General features: G+C 41.0%; 1 protein-coding gene across 3 annotated transcripts in view; it reads left to right on the top strand.

Moving 5' to 3' along the window:
- The first annotated feature begins 1,607 nt into the window (after window positions 1-1,607).
- Window positions 1,608-18,331, top strand: part of LOC117361290 (myosin-IIIb-like) — a 149,282-nt gene continuing 132,558 nt past the window's right edge. For 2 of the 3 annotated variants that reach the window (XM_033946436.1, XM_033946439.1), the window contains exon 1: window positions 2,258-2,372. The gene's annotated coding sequence lies outside the window, so the exon portion shown is untranslated. Of the gene's footprint in view, window positions 1,674-2,257; window positions 2,373-18,331 lie in introns of those variants that run through there. The other variant, XM_033946437.1, reaches the window with a different exon arrangement.

Genomic DNA, 18,331 nt, shown 5'->3' with positions numbered 1-18,331 from the left:
GTCATTTTCTGCTCCGTTGGAATTTGAAAATTGCAAGACAGTGATGTGGGATGGAATGTGATCACTTACATGATGAGTCAGTGTCTTAGTTGTCCAGGATGGCTATGTCCAAACCCTCTGTGAGAGACGGAGGTCACACTGGTTCGAGTCAGGCAAGGCCTTCTAAGGAAATTTTATATTTTAGTGTATTTTGATTGCCCTTTAAGAGAGAATGAACAGCAAAAATTAAAAATACAAACATCAGTGTATAAATAAAAGTAGAATAAGTTATGCAACCATGATAACTAAGAAGCAGTAATATTAAAAACTAAAGATAGCCACAAAAAAATTAATTTATCTATATGCACATATTCAAGCAGTCATGACCCAGTAACCTAATTAAAAAGTGAAGTCCTTATTAAACATTTACTATTGAGGTAGTAGACTAGTGGTTAGAACCCTTGCCTCTGCGCCCTGAGGTTGTGAGTTCAATCCCTTTGCTGCTCCTTGTGACCCTGGGCAAGTCCTTTAATCCTCCGTTGTCCCAGATACCATAGTTAGATTGTGAGTCCACCAGGACAGAAAAGGAGAAATATTTAGAGTACCTGAATGTAAACTGCTTCTATTCGAAGCAGTTTACATTCAGGTACTGCTTCGAATAGAAGCAGTATATAAATAAAAAAGATGGGGTTTGGGAGGCTAAAGTTCTACAGGAAGAAATGTACAACCTCCTCCCCTCCTCCACCGTTGAGAACAGCACTACATGAGAATAACAGTTCTGCTACCACATACCATCTGTTACGGCTATGTCTATGCCCCTCTCAAAGGCATACCTTGTACCACTGCAGTGTTCACCTGTTACCTATGTTGCTATGGCCTGGAGTTTCAGCTTTCTGTGGAGAACACATTGTCTACTTGACTTTGAGAAATGATCAAGATTAGCATAATGATACTACTGGACCAATACGGTTAATATTTAATGACATATGATATATGTAAATGATTAAGGATTGCACTTCAAATGGAGATTTCTATGCTACTGAATTAATAGCTTCAATTAACTCTTGATTTTCTTTGTGACAAGCAATGCTTAACTTCAGACAAGTCATTGCTATAATTTAAAAAAAAAACCCAACCAAAACCCAGTAGGTTATACTAAAATAAATGAAAAACTGCTTTGGTTATGCCTCATCCCAATGACAAAAAATAGACACACACTATTTAGAAGGCAACTGCTTACCTGCCTGACTTGGTATGTCAGGCGCCATCTCTAATGTCATTCAAATACAGGCTTAAAGCCCACTTTTTTGAAGCTGCATGTATGCCCTAACCCAACCAACTTGTAAAGCACAACAGTCATTCCCTCTATATTCCTCCCTCCCTAGCTGCCTCATAATTCCCCTTCTAATTCCCCACCCGAACAGCATATATAGATTCAGTGGTGTAATAAGGGGGGGAGGAGGGTGCAGTCCGTCTCGGGCACCTTGTTGGTAGGGCATGCCCCTGTTCCCTTCCCCCATGCCTCGTTGTTCATCGCCCCAAGCAGCAACTTCAATGTGCTCGTGACCGCGTCATCTTTCCCGCTGATGTCATTTCTGGGTGCTGCGCATAGGATGTGACATCAGAAGGAGAGCCGACGGGGTCACAAGGAGCATATTGAAATTCATGTTGTTCATGGCAGTGAACAACTAGAGGTACAGGGGAAGGGAAGAGGGGCGGAGATGAGGGCAAGGGAAGGGCCCCACCACCCTGGGCGCATCTCACCCTCGCTACGCCACTGTATAGATTCACCCTTTTGTCCTGTGTGTCTAATTAGATTGTAAGCTCTATGAGGCAGGGTTGATCTCTTGAGTGTTTAATGTACAACGCTGTGTGCATTTGGTAGAGCTATGTTGTTACCTATAATAATTATTGTCTGATGATAGCAGTGCAATAAGTTCATAACGTACAGTCCAGTATTAGATAAAATAATCTCATATAAGTGCCAGTGGGAGTAGGATATCAGAGTGCCCTCTGAGCAACACTGCTCATTAGGATTTAATTCCTCATTCTTCTCGAGGCACAACTTTATGTTATGTTATGTTATTTCTTATCAAAAGTTCATTAGATAATTCACTAAGCTTAATTTCATAGGTTAATTTCATAAGTTTAACTTGAGGGAAGAATGAATTTTCAGCTCTGGGTGGGTTGCTATTGAAAGTAAATGTAGAAGTACCAAAAAATAATAAAAAGTAAAAATTAAATAATTGTTTAAGGTTCTTAGCTAGTCTGTAGGCAACCTGGGTAAACCGGAAGTGACATCATGGGGAGGAAGTATAACAGTTCAGTGTTAGAACACCACGGCTGTCTTATGAGAGCCGACGGCTTTATGAGTGATGTAGAAAGTTATGAAGGTAAGAGAGGACTCTACTGCAATTGGTTTTGTGGTGGAGTTATTGGGTTTTTAATGATAGTATATTGTGTTCTCTTTTCAGCTTTCCCATTGCCTTGATAAAGAAAGTGAAAGGGACTTACATCGACGGCTGAAAAGCTAAATTATCAGATTAAATGATTAATCTATATATTGAAATTAATTTATGAAACTAACTTATGAAATTAACCTATGAAATTAAGCTTAGTGAATTATCTAATGAACTTTTGATACGAAATAAGATAACATGAGGTTTTTTAAAAGTTGTGCCCTCGGGAAGAATGAGGAATTAAACCCTAATGAGATATGTTGCTCAGAGGGTAGTCTGATATCCCACTCCCACTGGCACTTATATGAGATTATTTTGTCTAATACTGGACTGTACATTATGAACTTTGAGAATATCTGCTAAAAAGAAGAGACGTAGAGAAGTAGAGCAGTGCAATAAGCCATGTTGAATCAGAGAACCAAATTCTTATGCATACTACTACTACTGCTTATTATTTCTATAGCACTACCAGATAACAGGCAAGAGACAGTCCCTGCTTGGAAGATTTTATAGTCTATGACAAACAACTCGTCCACAACTCCACAACTCGTCGTACCAATGTCCAGATCGTTTATAAAGATGTTGAAGAGCACGGGTCCAAGCACTGAGCCTTGCGGCACCCCACTGGTGACGCTCTTCCAGTCCAAGTATTGTCCATTTACCCCCACTCTCTGTTTCCTATGCTCCAGCCAGTTTTTAATCCACGTAAGTATTTCATCCTCGATTCCATGGCTCGCATTTTTCCAAAGTAGTCGTTCATGTGGAACCTTGTCGAATGCCTTCTGAAAATACAGATATACAATATCAACTGGGTCAACCTTGTCTATCCGCCTGTTTACTTCCTCGAAGAAGTGCAGCAAGTTCATCAAGCAAGATCTTCCTTTGCTGAAACCATCTGGCTGGTCCTCATCATATTGTGTCCTTCAAGGTGATCAATCATGCGGTCCTTTATCAGCGCCTCTACCATCTTTCCTGGTACCGAGGTCAGATTCACCAGCCTGTAGTTCCCCGGATCTCCCCTCGAACCTTTTTTGAAGATCGGCGAAACATTAGCCACCTTCCAGTCTTCCGGAATCTTTCCTGATTTGATCGACAGATTGGCTATTAGTTGAAGCAGTTCAGCTATAGTCCCTTTCAGTTCCTTGATGACCCTTAGATAGATGCCATCCGATCCCGGGGATTTATCGCTCTTAAGCCTATCAATCTGCCTGCATACCTCTTCTAGACTGACCGTTAACCCTGCCAGTTTCCCGTCATCGTTTCCAGCATATAGCCTAATGGGTTCCGGTATGCTGTGTATATCCTCTTCGGTAAATACAGATGCAAAAAATGTGTTCAGCTTGGTCGGTGATTACTTTGTCCTCCTTTAGCACTCCCCATATTCAATGGGCATCCAGTGGTCCCACCGCTTCCTTCGCAGGTAGTTTCCCCTTAATATATCAAAAGAACGGCTTGAAGTTTTTCACCTCTATGGCTATATTTCCTCGTAGTCTCTTTTGGCCCCCTTTACCGCCTTATGGCACCTACGTTGATGTTGTTTGTGCTTATTCCAGTTTTCGTCCGTTCTTGACCTTTTTCATTCCATTCCATACATTATTTGTCGCATAGATGGAACTACAAAAAGATTTTGATGAGTAGATCTAGGAGTTCTGGTTGTGGTATATGATATTAAAAGTCTGTCGATAAATGCAGGTGAGTGGTTCATTTGAACCTTGAAGGCAAGAGATAATATGGAGAGGATGAGAGTATTATCCACAGAAATAGAGAATGGAGGAAGAGGAGAGGTGGATTTAGAAGGAAAGATAAGAAGCTCAGTCTTGGCCATGTTTAATTTTAGATGGCAGCGAGACATCCAGTTAGTAATGTCAGACAGGCAGGCTGAGACTCGGGCCTGGATTCCTGTAGATATTTCAGGTGTAGAGAGGTAGATCTATGAGTCGTCAGGATAGAGATGATACTGAAGCTATGGGAAATTAGAGAACTGAGGAAAGTAGTATAGATGGAGGAAAGAAGAGGTCCTAGGACAGAGCCCTGGAGGTACACTGACCTATAGCAGATTGGCGGTGGTGGAGGATCCTCCAGAGTTTACGCTAAAAGTGTGATGGGAAATATAAGAAGAAAATCATGACATAATAGAGCCCTGAAACCCAAGCAAGGACAGCACATCAACGAGTAGGTGGTGATCTACAGTGTCAAAAGCCGTAGATCTAGGAGGATGAGGATAGAGTTGTTTTCAATCAAATTTCAGAGTTCGTAGAAAAAACTAACGTGTTACATCCTAACCAAACTGGTTTTAGACAACACCATAGCACTGAATATTCACTAATTGGCATGACCACTTCTATCCAATATTTTTTTAGATCATCATCAATCGGTGCTATTAATTTCCATTGACCTTTCAGCAGCATTTGACACGATTGATCATCAACTTCTTGGCAGACTCCAATCTATTGGTGTTACAGATCAAGTTCTCTCTTGGTTTACATCATATTTCATTAATCGCACTTCTACTGTTCTTTTCAATGAATCTTCTTCTAAACCTACACAAATTGCACATGGGGTCCCTCAAGGATCTATTCTTTCGCCTTTACTTTTCAATATCTTTCTTGCACCACTAATGACTTTATGCCAATCTGTAGGCTTTCAAGTTTTTGCCTATGCTGATGATATCCAGCTACTGCATCCATTAAACAATAATGATACTACTGAAATATTAGCGATTAATGAAAAACTTGACCAAATTTATCACTGGCTGGATACAAACAGATTGGCTCTTAACATTAAAAAAACTAATGTTATGCTTTTTCCATGGAAAGATAGTTTTCCTCTTGTTACTCCAATTTCTATTCAAAACGTCCCCCTGCAATCAGTTAATAATATTAAAATTTTAGGGGTGATTTTTGATAATAAACTAAATTTTCATGATCACATTAGTAATATTATGAAAACTACCTTTTACAGATTACATAAAATTCGATCTATTTCTAAATTTCTATGTCCTAAATTACTTAATATTCTCATTCACTCTTTGGTGATTTCTAAAATCGACTATTGCAATTCTCTTTTCAAAGGAATTGCGTTGCATGAAATAAAACATCTTCAAATTATACAAAATGCCTCAATTAAGCTTATAACAAAATCTAGAAAGTTTGACCATGTAACACGTCTTCTTAAAAATGCACACTGGCTTCCAGTTATTCATAGAATTACGTATAAACTTTGTATAATTACCTTCAAAACCCTCTATAATAAGACTCCTGCTTTCTTATTTAAATTATTAATTCCTTATGCTGTAAAGAGAATTTTAAGATCTAATGAACAAAACCTATTGACTATTCCTTTGTTGAAAATTATAAATACAAGACGACAATTTATTTTTTCAGTTACCGCACCACAGACTTGGAATGCCCTTCCTATATTTTTAAGGGAAGCACAGGAATTCGGAAAATTTAAAAGTAACTTAAAAACATTTATTTTCAAGGATGCCTTTGAAAACTGATTTTAATATCCTACAACCCCATTAAATTATATCTTGTTATATTTTGTTATTTTGTTAACCTTCTGTATTTTCCCTTAATGTTTTCTCTTTACTTTAAAGATTTGTATTTCATTCCTCCTTACCTAATGTTATGAGTATGTTAAATTGATTGTAATTCTGTACTTTTTAAAGTATTTTTTTATTTACTGTATTGTCACTCAACAAATGTAATTTTAAGCGATTAATCAAAAAACCTATTAAACTTGAAATTTGAAACTTGATTTGAGCAAATCGCTTTACCTGCCATTACCTCAAATACAAACTGTACTTCAACTAGGGGCTCTTGCACTAGGCTGTACTACTGCCCTATTAAACAAGCCAACCCAGGAAATGTTGTGACTAGAGCAGACCAGAAAAGTGGTCTACAGTGATCTGTGTACTATCTCTGATGGCCTGCCTCAAGAGGAAGTGGTAAGTGAAACCATTCTACCAGTAGTCCAGTAGTCCAGTCCCCTTGCTGCCATCCCCTCTCTCAATATGATCTCCCCTAGCTACCTGATCTTCCCCAACCCAATCACCCCCCAACACCATATTCCCTGGACCCGATTCGTTCAAGCCCCATAGCACCATTAATAGTTGCTGTTAACACGTGTAAGTGCAAAACCTTAATTTGATTTAGTATAAGAACCCCCTAATGTTACTATTGAAAAGGTAATCTTTAGGGAATCAATGTCTTATCACTAGCTGGAGGATATCTTAACCACAGGGATATTAAAAAAAAAAGTGTTCTTTCTCATATTCTGATTGTATTCATCTTTAATGGAGCCCATCAAAGCCATTAGCAGCCAATCACAGTATAGGAATTCTGTCCATTATTTTATAATAACCTGTTTCACAAGAATGAAAAAGAACCCCTGAGAGTTCATTGGTTTTTAAACTTGCCTTTTGACAACATCATTTCTCTTTATGGTCTAATTATTTTCTAATCCTTTAAAGATCCTTATTCTCTAAATGGTGCCTTAACTTAGGTGCCGATAGGTGTCCTACCAGCACCTGAGTTAAGTCCAAAACATCATTTAAAAGCGGACTTGAGGAAATTTGAGGCGCTTAAAAAAACATTAACACCACTGTAGGCATGGGAAATGCTGGAAGTGGCATTAGGTGCCATATAGCACCTCTGGAGGCACAATTCACATCAAAGGTAGGTGCCAGAAATGTAGGTCTTGGAAACCCTGGCCTACATTTCTATCTCTTACCTTTGCCGGAGGTGCAGTTCTCTACATGGTACCATCAAGTGATTGACATGTGATCATTGGCCACTTTTAAGGTGACCGCCGACAATGGCACCTTGTAGAGAATTCTGCTCATAGGCCCATATTCTCTAAACAGCACCTTAACCTAGATGCTGTTAGGTGCACTACCAGTGCCTAAGTCCAAAATGCCATTTAAAAGTGGACTTAAAAGGAAATTCGAGGCACCTGCCTTTGACCTGAATTGTGCCTCCAGAGGTGCTTTATGGCACCTAATGCATCTCCAGAGGCGCAATTCACATCAAAGGTAGGCACCGGAAATGTAGGTCTTGAAAATCATGGCCCACATTTCTGATGTCTACCTTTGCTGGAAGCGCAATTCTCTAAACGGCGTCATCATATGACCGCCGCTTTTAAGGAGGCCGCCAACAACGGTGCCATTTAGAGAATCTGGCTCAAAGTGTTCATTCACATTAGAATAGAGCACTGTAAGGCTACAAATAGAAGGCCACTAATACAAGCCTAGGAAAAACTAAAGTAACTAGCCTTGAGAATATGCATACAGATATGGACTTGAAACACATTATTTTGAGATGAAAAATGGTCCCGTGAATAAGTAACAATTTGCATTATTCTAAGAGTGTTGCCCACTAACATCCACTCTCAGAGCATAGATCTGTACTACATGGGAAGTGCCACTTCTTAATGTCAACTTTTAAGTTCACAGGTACTCACCTGCAATATCCCAGTTGTTTATGTGAATAAATATACAATCTCATAATTATTTAGCATTTTTTTTCTCCCCGATTGGTTTTGAACTGACTCATTTCAGTCAGAGATAGCTCGATTTTATGTCCAAGATGCAGACCTGCTTTTAAGTAGACATTTCAAGTGAAGACATTACTGTTGAGTATTCACCTTCTAATTACAGTAAATGGCAATTTCAAGTCTTTTGGCTCATTTCCAAACACTTTCCTAAAGTAGAAAATCGTCCATTGTAATGATTTTGAGTTGTGTTGTACCATAGATGCCCAGAGGCACAAATGTTCAGAAACACTTTGAACACTAAGCAAAAAAAAAAAAAAAAGTTAGTAATGAGGAGATTCCCATCCCAGTGAGCACAGTACTGGTAAGGGTTCAGTTAGCCCCACATCACAGCTAATTAAAATAATTGCACAGAAAGAAAGAAAGATTTGATTTTTCACCTCTAACCACATTAGAAAATAATGAATATGCAATCATTAAAAAAATTATTGCTAAAGACAAACATTTGCCATTTCAGTTCTGGAAGAAGCTGAAGACTTGGCTGTTTCCTCAAATCTATAGTTGATTCCAGTGACCTTCTTGGGAATATGAGTTTATTGTAGAATTTAAACCATTCTTTATTATAAAACTAGTGTTTTAGCCCGTTACATTAACGGGTGCTAGAGTAGATGTCTGTCTGTCTGTTTTTTTGTTTTTTATTTCTCTCTCTCTCTCCTTGGATGCTGTCATTCTTTCTTTCTGTCTGTGTCTTTCCCTGGCCCCCTGTCTGCCTATCTTTATTTCTAACTCTATCCTCTTCCCTCAATCCTGCATGTGCCCTTTTTTCTTTCTCCTCCCCACTTCCTTCCAACGTCTGCTCCCCCTGTCCTCCACACTTCCATTCAGTGTCTGTCTCCCTCTCTCTACCCCTTCCATCTACTGTTCACCCTCTGTCTTGCCCATTCCATTCACTGCCCTCTCTTCTCTTTCCATCCAGTGTCCGCCCTCTCTTTCTTTGTTCCATATGGCCTCTCTCCATCTCCTCCTTCCTTTTCCCTTGGTCTGGCATACCTTCCTCCTTCCCTCCATGCCCTGCCATCTCTTCTTCCCTCCAAGCCATTCTCTCCCCCTCTACTTACTTTCCTCCTTGAACTACTTCATCGGGCAGCAGCAGCATTCACAATTCATTGCTGTTGCTGGCTTCAGGTCTTCCTCTTTGGCGGGTCCTGTCTTCATGAAAACAGGAAGTAAGCAGGACCGGCCAGAGATTAAGGCCTGAAGCCGGCAACAGCAGCGAATTGTAAATGCTGCTGCTGCCTGAAGCACCCAAGGCAGACGCTTTTCTCCCTTCCCAGCCCAACCCCCGCTGACTCTGTGACCCTCCCAGCATGATGACTTTAATAACAAACCTCCCTCCAGCGTTGGCAGCCGCAGCACGCTCAACAGGCTGCTTTGTGGCTTTCTTCTGCCGTTGAGTCCCTCTGTCACGTCATTGATGACATCATCAGTGACGCGGCATAGGGACTCAACTGCAGGAGAAAGCCACGAAGCAGCCTGTTTAGCGTGCTGCGGCTGCCAACGCTGGAGGAAGGTTTGTGCCGGTATGTGCAGAAGCGTTATGTCCCTCCCCCTCCAGTACCTGTGCAGCACTTTGCGCGGCGCATCCTCCCACGATCCTGAGTCGGCCACAGCACTCTAGTGTGGACCCTAACCGCGTATTCGCTCTCCTGCCTGCCACGGACATACGGATCACGGAACACGCAGGCAGGAGTGCGCATGCGCAGCTAGCGTTTTATTATATAGGATGTTCATTTTTATTGATTTGATTTAAATGTTCATTTTTAATTGATTTTGGTCTTAACTATGGTATTGTTCACATGCTCTCTTGTGATGATTTATGGTTCTTGTAATCTAATTTACGAGGGTGTGCTGAAAAGTTCCAAGAATGGAATGATGTGGCGCCATAAAATTTATGTTATTCCACATATTCACCCCTAAGTCTAACACACTTGGCACATCGTATCCAAGGTTTCTGTAACCCTTCCAAAAATACTCTGATGTCTGGTCACTGAAATACTGTTCCACTGCTGCAATCACCTCTGAATCACTTGGAAATAAATTGCCCTTTCAAACTCTTTTTAAAGTTTGGAAACAGAAACTAAACTAAACTAAACTAAACCTTGGGTTTATATACCGCACCATCTCCACGAATGCGGAGCTCGGCACGGTTTACAGGAAGAAGGATGAGAGAGGAACTACAGTGGAGAGATTAAAGAGTTAGGTGTAAAGGGGAAGGTGAGAGGCCTAAGAGGGGGGAAGTGTTACAGTTTTGAGAATAGCCAGGTTTTTAGGTGTTTGCGGAAGAGTTGGAGGGAGCTTGAGGTTCGGAGTGGGGAGGTGAGGTTATTCCAGATCTCAGTGATTCTAAAGGGGAGGGATGATCCAAATTTGCCTGCATGGGAAATACCTTTTATGGAAGGGAAGGATAGTTTAAAAATTTGGGAGGATCTGGAGGAAGTAGGGGTTGGGGAGTTCCAGGATAGAGGGATAACGGCAGGAAGGATGCCATGTAGGATCTTGTAGGCCAGACACGCACATTTGAAGTGGATCCTGGGGATTACTGGGAGCCAATGGAGCTTAGACAGGAGTGGTGAGACACGATCAAATTTGCTTTTCGCGAAAACAAGCTTAGCTGCGGCATTCTGAATCCGCTGAAATCTGTGGAGGCTTTTCTTGGTTAGGCTGAGGTAGATAGAATTGCAATAATCCAATCTGGAGAGGATGATGGATTGTACTAGGACTGCGAAGTGTTTTTGGTGAAAATAGGGTCTGACTTTCCTTAGCATGTGAAGGCTGAAGAAGCATTTCTTCACCAGGGATTGGAGATGTTCGTTGAAGGATAGAGAAGAGTCTAAGGTGACACCCAGAACTTTGCTTGAGAACTCGAGCTGTAATGGGGGGCCGGAGGACAATGGGATGGAGGAAGGTAGATGGTCTAATATTGGGCCGAGCCAAAGGAGTTTTGTTTTGGACTCGTTTAGTTTCATATGCATTGTGAATGCCCAGGATTGGAGGTTCTTTATGCATGAGGATATGTTCGTGGAGAGGTTAGTGAGGTTCGAGTCGGTCTCAAGGAGGACGAGGATGTCATCAGCGTAAGTGTAAAGAGTTTCAAGGGGGGATAGTTGGAGTAGTTTCAGGGAGGACATGTAAATGTTAAAGAGGATTGGGGAGAGGGGTGAGCCTTGTGGGACACCACAAGTCGGGGTCCAGGGGGAGGATGAGGTGCCGCTCATGTTAACCATGTAAGAGCGGGAGCGCAAGAATTTGGAGAACCAATCAAGAACTATGGAGCTAATGCCTATCTTGGAGAGTTGGAAAATTAGAATGTCGTGGTGGACAACGTCAAAAGCTGCGGAGAGGTCGAATTGTAGAAGGACAGCAAACTTGTCAGATGGAGTAAGATCAGGTGAGTAGGGTGGATGGTCTATGCAACTACATCAAAACATCCATTGTTTTGCCAGCCTTGTGAGTAGGTGCATTGTGTTGCAAAAAGAGAACTCCTTTCCGTAACTCCCCCCTCCTTTTGTTTTCAATGCCTCCTTTAATCAGCACAGCAAGTTACAGTAGTATTCTGTATTAACTGTTTGGCCCTTTGGAAGATAGTCAGTCATTACAACAACTTCCTGATCCCAAAACAGTATGGCCATGATCTTTCCTACTGACTTTTGGGTCTTGAATTTCCTTGGCCTTGGAGAACCTGTGTGCTGCCATTGCATGGACTGGCTTTGGTCTCAGAATCTTAGTGGTGAAACCATGTTTCGTCAGCAGTAATTAGTCATTCAAAAAGCTGGCACCAGCTCACTGAAAATTCTTCAAAATCAACTTGGAAGTATGTACTCGACAGTTTATCCGCATTCAAACATTCGGGCACCCACTTGGCTGACAGCTTCTGCATACCCAGCTGCTTGTGGATTATACACCCAATACATTCCCTAGATCAGTGGTTCCCAACCCTGTCCTAGAGGACCACCAGCCAGTCAAGTTTTCAGGATAGCCCTAGCGAATATGCATGAAAGAGATATGCATGTAATGAAGATGATAGGAATGCAGATCTGCTTCATGCATATTCATTAGGGCTATCCCAAAAACCCAACTGGCTAGTGGTCCTCCAGGACAGGGTTGGGGACCAGTGCCCTAGATATCTGTAACATCTCAGCAATTGTTTTAGCTGATATTCACCAATCTGCCCAAATCAGGTCATGGACATGATCAACAATTTCAGGAGTTGACACCATTTGAGGCCTCCTAGACCTTGCTGCTTGCATCTTTGGTCTCGAAATCTCCACTCTGAAAGTTTGCACACCACTTCTTCACTGTGGAGTATGATGGACATTTGTCACTCAATGTTTGCATCTTACATTCATGGATTTCCTTTGGAGTTTTCTTCTGTAGGAGTAAGAACTTCATGATGGCTCAGAGTTCCACACATGAAAAGCGTCAAAACATAGCATTACGATTCTAAAACATTCTTTTCAGCTACAGTAGCAAAATAAGGCTCAGAATTTAGAAAGTTGGTTAGGCTGAGAACTTTTCAGCACCCCCTCGTAAGCCTCAGGAATGGGGTACAGGTGGAATATATATGTCTGTTTAAATTAGATTATTTTAAAGTCTGCTAGGTAGCTAAACAGTACCTATTAATAGTGCACATCTTCATAACCTCTCCCGGTGGACACTTTAATTAACATGTGAGTAGTTTCATAAGTGTTCTCTGAGTGAGGGAAAAGTTAACACATGTCTAAGAAAAAACAACAGATGGATATATTTTTTTATAGCAAAAACTTCCAAATTGCTATTTCAAAATGTATTTTTAAGATGTTTCTGTATGTAGTTCTCAAGGAGGTGTGTAGGAAATGTGTTTGGGTGGGACTAGGGTGAGCATACAATTTGGATGTTTTTTCTGCATTCACATGTTTTTTGAACAAATCTCTCTGCCTTTATTGCCTGATTCGGATCACCATAAATTGACGTCTCCTATGTCAGTTTCAGAAATTATTGAAACTATCACCAGCATGACAACATATAAAGCGCCAGGACCAGATGGCATTACTGTCAAATTTTATCAAGCCTTTAAGTCGACATTGGCCCCGCTTTTGCAAATGTTTTTTGCACCTATGGGGTCGTAGGGGAAGGCAGATGAGACTTTCACAGAGGCGACAATAATTGTGATTCCAAAACAGGGCAAAGATCCTAAACAGGTTAGTAATTATAGACCACTCTCGCTAATAAACATCGATGCTAAGATCTACGCTAAATTACTGGCATCTCTTTTGCAGAAAGTTCTACCTTCATTGATTTCTGAGGATCAAACAGGTTTTATGTATGGACGCCACTCCTCCAACAACACGCACACTCTATCTAATATTATATCTGTGTGCCAGTCACAGTCCCAAAAACTTGCTTTTTTTAGCACTAGATGCTGAAAATACTTTCAACAAAGTGGAATGGCCCTTTTTGTTTGCCACTCTCACAAAATTTGGCTTCCCCATGGAATTTGTTCAAATGATTAAAGTTTTATACTATGCCCCTACTACAAAATTTGCATCAATGGATGTGTTTCTGCTTCCTTTAGTCCGTTGCGAGGAACGCAACAGGGATGCCCACTTTTGCCACTACTATTCAACTTGGCATTGGAGCCCACTCCTATTGCAATACAGGCTGATGACATTCAGTTAATGTATTAGGACATAGATATCTCCACTTGATCATATCCATTACTTCATGGATCATTTCACACATTCCTATAGGTGTATGCCTCCAGTGTCTCTCAGTGCTTTGGATATTACATAAGCTTCTGGCTGCGTGTTGTGCTGATACTCTTCTCCTTCTAGATAGGCATAGGACTGCTTGCTGTATTATATTATATTATATTGATTGATAATATCTTCATAAGAACATAAGAACTGCCATTTCCGGATCAGACCTTCGGTCCTTTAAGTCCAGTGATCCGCACACGCGGAGGCCCAGCCAGGTGTACACCTGGCGTAATTTTAGTCAGCCATATCCCTATAAGCCTCTCGTAAAGAGGTGTGCATCTAGTTTGCTTTTAAATCCTAGAACGGTGGATTCTGCAATAACCTCTTCTTGTAGAGCATTCCAGGTGTCCACCACCTGCTACATGAAGCAGAACTTCCTGATATTTGTCCCCCCTCAGCTTCAGTCCATGTCCTCTTGTCCGTGTCACATTGGACATTGTAAATAATTTTTTTTCCTGCTCTATTTTGTCGATTCCTTTCAGTATTTTGAAAGTCTCGATCATATCCCCTCACAGTCTCCTTTTCTCAAGGGAGAACAATCCCAGTCTCTTAAGTCGTTCCTCGTATTCCAAGTTCTCCATATCTTTTATTAGATTCATTGCTCGTCTCTGCACCCTCTCCATCAGTTTTATATCCTTCTTTGGGTTGGGAGACCAATGTTGGACACAGTAATCCAAGTGTGGTCTGACCATTGCCCTATAAAGCGGCATTATAACTTTCTCCGATCTACTCATGATTCCTTTCTTTATCATGCCTAACATTCTATTTGCTTTCTTTGCCGCTGCCGCACATTGTGCCGATGGTTTCAGGGTCCTATCTATCAGTACACCCAGGTCTTTTTCTTGTTCGCTCTTACCCAGAGTTGCACCTGACATTCTATACTCGTGTTCCTTATGACTCTTTGCTTTTGTACAGTTTGTATGTATCTTGTCTTGTTAACATTTATTGTACTTTTTACATGTTAAAATCAATAAAAATCTTTGAACTAAAAAAAAAATGCTCTGGCTTTCCTTTTCTTCCAGATCTTAAGGGCTCCTTTTACAAAGGTGCGTTAGGGCCTTAATGCGCTAAAATGCTGCACGCCCTAGCCGCTACTGCCTCTTCTTGAGCAGCCGGTAGTTTTTCAGGGAGCGCACGCTATAGCGCGTGCTAATCCAGTGCGTGCGCTAAAAACGCTAGCGCTTTATAAAAGGACTAGGCCCGTGTGCTGGCAAAAGGTGCTGCTGTTTGTTAGCTATCACTGGACACCGTGTGTGCATTGCTTCTTTTCTGGTCAGGAAGCGGCCGAGGCAGTGATGTTGGCTATGATGAGCATTATCACTGTGGAATTAAAACTAACACAGGCTGATTGGCAGGGTTGGCATAAGGGAGGCCAAAATTGTTTCAGGGAGGACACTTGCCACCCTTTGCCACTCTGTAGCTGCATCTATGCTTTTGTTTTTTTGATACTGCTTTTCCCTTATTCACACTACTAAAATGCACTATGGGTTTGCAGTTCCCATGTGGCAGTTGCCAAAATTAACATATGGTGTTAACAGTTGTGGATATTTATTCTTTGGATTGTATTAACCGCCTTTTCATGAAGCGATTCACCCAAAGCAGTTTACAATACTCTGAATAGTAATCAGGTACCCAGCATTTTCAAGAGAGCTGTTGTGCAGAGAAAAAGTTGTTCCTGCGTGTTAACTGCATGGCAGATAATGTGCAGCGCAGTTAGTTATACCTCTTGATGTGGAGTTAGCGGCTCTGTATTATTTGCTGCTTTTATAGACAATGCAATGTAATGACCCATACGTTAACTGCAAGATTTAATTGACTCCCATTCTCTACCCCTAACAGCTAATACAATATAGTAAATAGGAACCAGTTTTTGTAGCAGAAATTGAATATTCCCCCTCAGAAAGGGGGGGGGGGACCATAACACACCAGCTCAGGAAACTTGCTCCAGGCATATAGCACAATGTTGGAGAAGGGTCCTCAGAATAGAGATCTAATGATTTTCCCATGCTCTGATTAGCTTTTGATATTTTCTGATTTAGAAGACCACATATTGATCATAAAGACCATCAGAGCTGATGAAATGTACAAATTGCACAGCATAAGGAGAAAAATCTTTGTTATCTGTGGTAGGTATCAGATATCTGATCATTTTTAATTCTTTAACCAGCAAAGGGACAGCCAGCCGAGCTCCTCTGATGGCACTCTCATATTGCTGGAAATGGCAAGATGTCAGATACACACAGAGAGAACACTGGCAATATTATTGGTTTCCTTGATGGAAGTGAGAGAGAAATGCTTGATGTCTTGCAAATTAATCATGAGGGATGCCTGCTGGGAAAGTCAAATGTCTACAACTAAGAAATATATTGTGATTGTTGCATGGCACACAGACCAATTATTTTATTTTCACAGAAAGGAATCTTTTTAAACAATCATCTTCTGGCTGTACCATTTTTTAAAGGTAGCAGGTGTGCTATCAAGCAGGAAGCCTTTTTAATAAATGGTGCTGAGCTGCAAATTGAAAGGAAAGCAAAGGATGCCTAAAGTGGAAGTTCATGAGCAAACAAAAACAAGCAACAGAGTAGTCCATGGAGGATGAAGACCAAATTAACCCATTCATCTGCCTGTGGAATGGAGACATTTTTATTTACAAAAATTCACAGCCTATCCCAAAATGACTCACTAGGATGTGCAGTACTCAAAAGACACCATGAAAGCTTTTCTATGATCATGTTGCAGGGCCTGAAGGTCACTTCTGATTTTTGTCAACTGATCTAATGTCCTTTGAAAATCTTAGAAATATGATGGCAGATAAATGCCAAATGGCCCATCCAGTCTGCCCATCCACAGTTACCATTATCTCTTCGTCTCTCTAAGAGATCCCATGTGCCTATCCCACACCTTCTTGAATTCAGATACAGTCTGTCTCCACCACCTCTTTTGGGAGACTGTTTCACGCATCTAACACCCTTTCTATAAAAAAGTATTTGCTTAGATTACTCCTGAGCCTATCACCTCTTAACTTCATTCAATGCCCTCTCATTCTAGAGCTTCCTTTCAAATGAGAGAGACTCGACTCATGCACATTTACGCCATGTAGATATTTAAACGTCTCTATCATATCTTCCCTTTCCCGCCTTTTCCCAAAACATACATATTGAGATCTTTAAGTCTGTCCCCATATGCCTTATGATGAAGACCACACACTATTTTAGTAGCTTTCCTCTGGACTGACTCCATCATTTTTTAATCTTTTTGAAGGAGCGCTCTCCAGAATTGTACAAATATTCTAAATGAGTCTTGTACAGGGGCATAAATACCTCCTTTTTCCTACTGACCATATACCTCATTCTATGCACCCTAGCATCCATCTAGCTTTTGCCGTCACCTTTTCAACCTGTTTGGCCAACTTAAGATCATCACATACAATCACATCCAAATCCCGCTCTTCTGTCGTGCACATAAGTTCTTCACCTCCTAAACTGTAGCGTTCCTTTGGGTTTTTGCAGCCCAAATGCATGACCTTGCATTTCTTAGCACTGAATTTTAGCTGCCAAATTTCAGACCATTCTTCAAGCTTTCCTAGATCTTTCTTCATGTTATTTACACCATCTGGGATGTCTACTCTATTGCAGATTTTGGTATCATCTGCAAAGAGGCAAATCTTACCTGATAGCCCTTCTGCAATATCACTCATAAAAATGTTAAAAATTGAGGCACACCATTGGTAACATCCCTTTCCTCAGAGTGATCTCCATTGACCACTACCCTCTGTCATCTTCCACTCAAGCAGTTTTTGACCCAGCCCGTCACTTTGGGGCCCATCCCACAGGCACTCAGTTTATTTATTAGACGTCTGTGTGGAACACTGTCATAGGCTTTGTTAAAATCTAAATACACCACATCTAGCTCAGTGTTTTTGCTCAATTCTTTGTCACTCAGTCAAAGAAATTGATCAGATTTGTCTGACAAGACCTATCTCTGGTGAATCCATGTTGCCTTGAGTCCCGAGGAAAGATGTTCCCAGTGTTGTACCTCAAGGTTCTGTTCTTGATAGTCACTTTGAATCAAGACTGTGAAGGAATTTGGTTGTTCTGGCTTGGATTATATCTTCTCTTTCATACCTAAAAACAGAATTGGGGGAGAAGGGAAGACAGGCAGTCATTCAAACCATGCTAGTATGACAAAACTGTTCATATTTAATGATTTATTAAGTACTTCAGTTTCTACAGGTTGATAATCTTGTGATCACGCTAATCTTGTTTTGTGAACTAGGATATGATGATCAAATGGTAATGTACATCCATGCTATTAGTTTTCTTGTGTTAATATAGGTTGGCTTTACAGCCAACACTATGGGCTCCTTTTACAAAGCTGTGCTAGCAGTTTTAGCACATGCGCGCTAGACACTAATGCCTCCATTGAGCTGGCATTAGTTTTTCCACGTAGCGCAGGGGTTAACGCGCGCTAATCTGCAGCGCACGCTATAAACGCTACCGCAGCTTAGTAAAAGGATTAGTTAGGGGGGGAGGTTATTGTAAAAGATATTATTTTAAGAACTGCTGTTGTAATCTATTTTGTTTATCATTTGTTGTTATTCATCAT

Source organism: Geotrypetes seraphini, chromosome 5 (genome assembly GCF_902459505.1).
Source record: "Geotrypetes seraphini chromosome 5, aGeoSer1.1, whole genome shotgun sequence".
NCBI lineage: Eukaryota > Metazoa > Chordata > Amphibia > Gymnophiona > Dermophiidae > Geotrypetes > Geotrypetes seraphini.
Note: the sequence above shows the minus strand (reverse complement) of the source record. Positions and strands in the feature narration are given on the sequence as shown.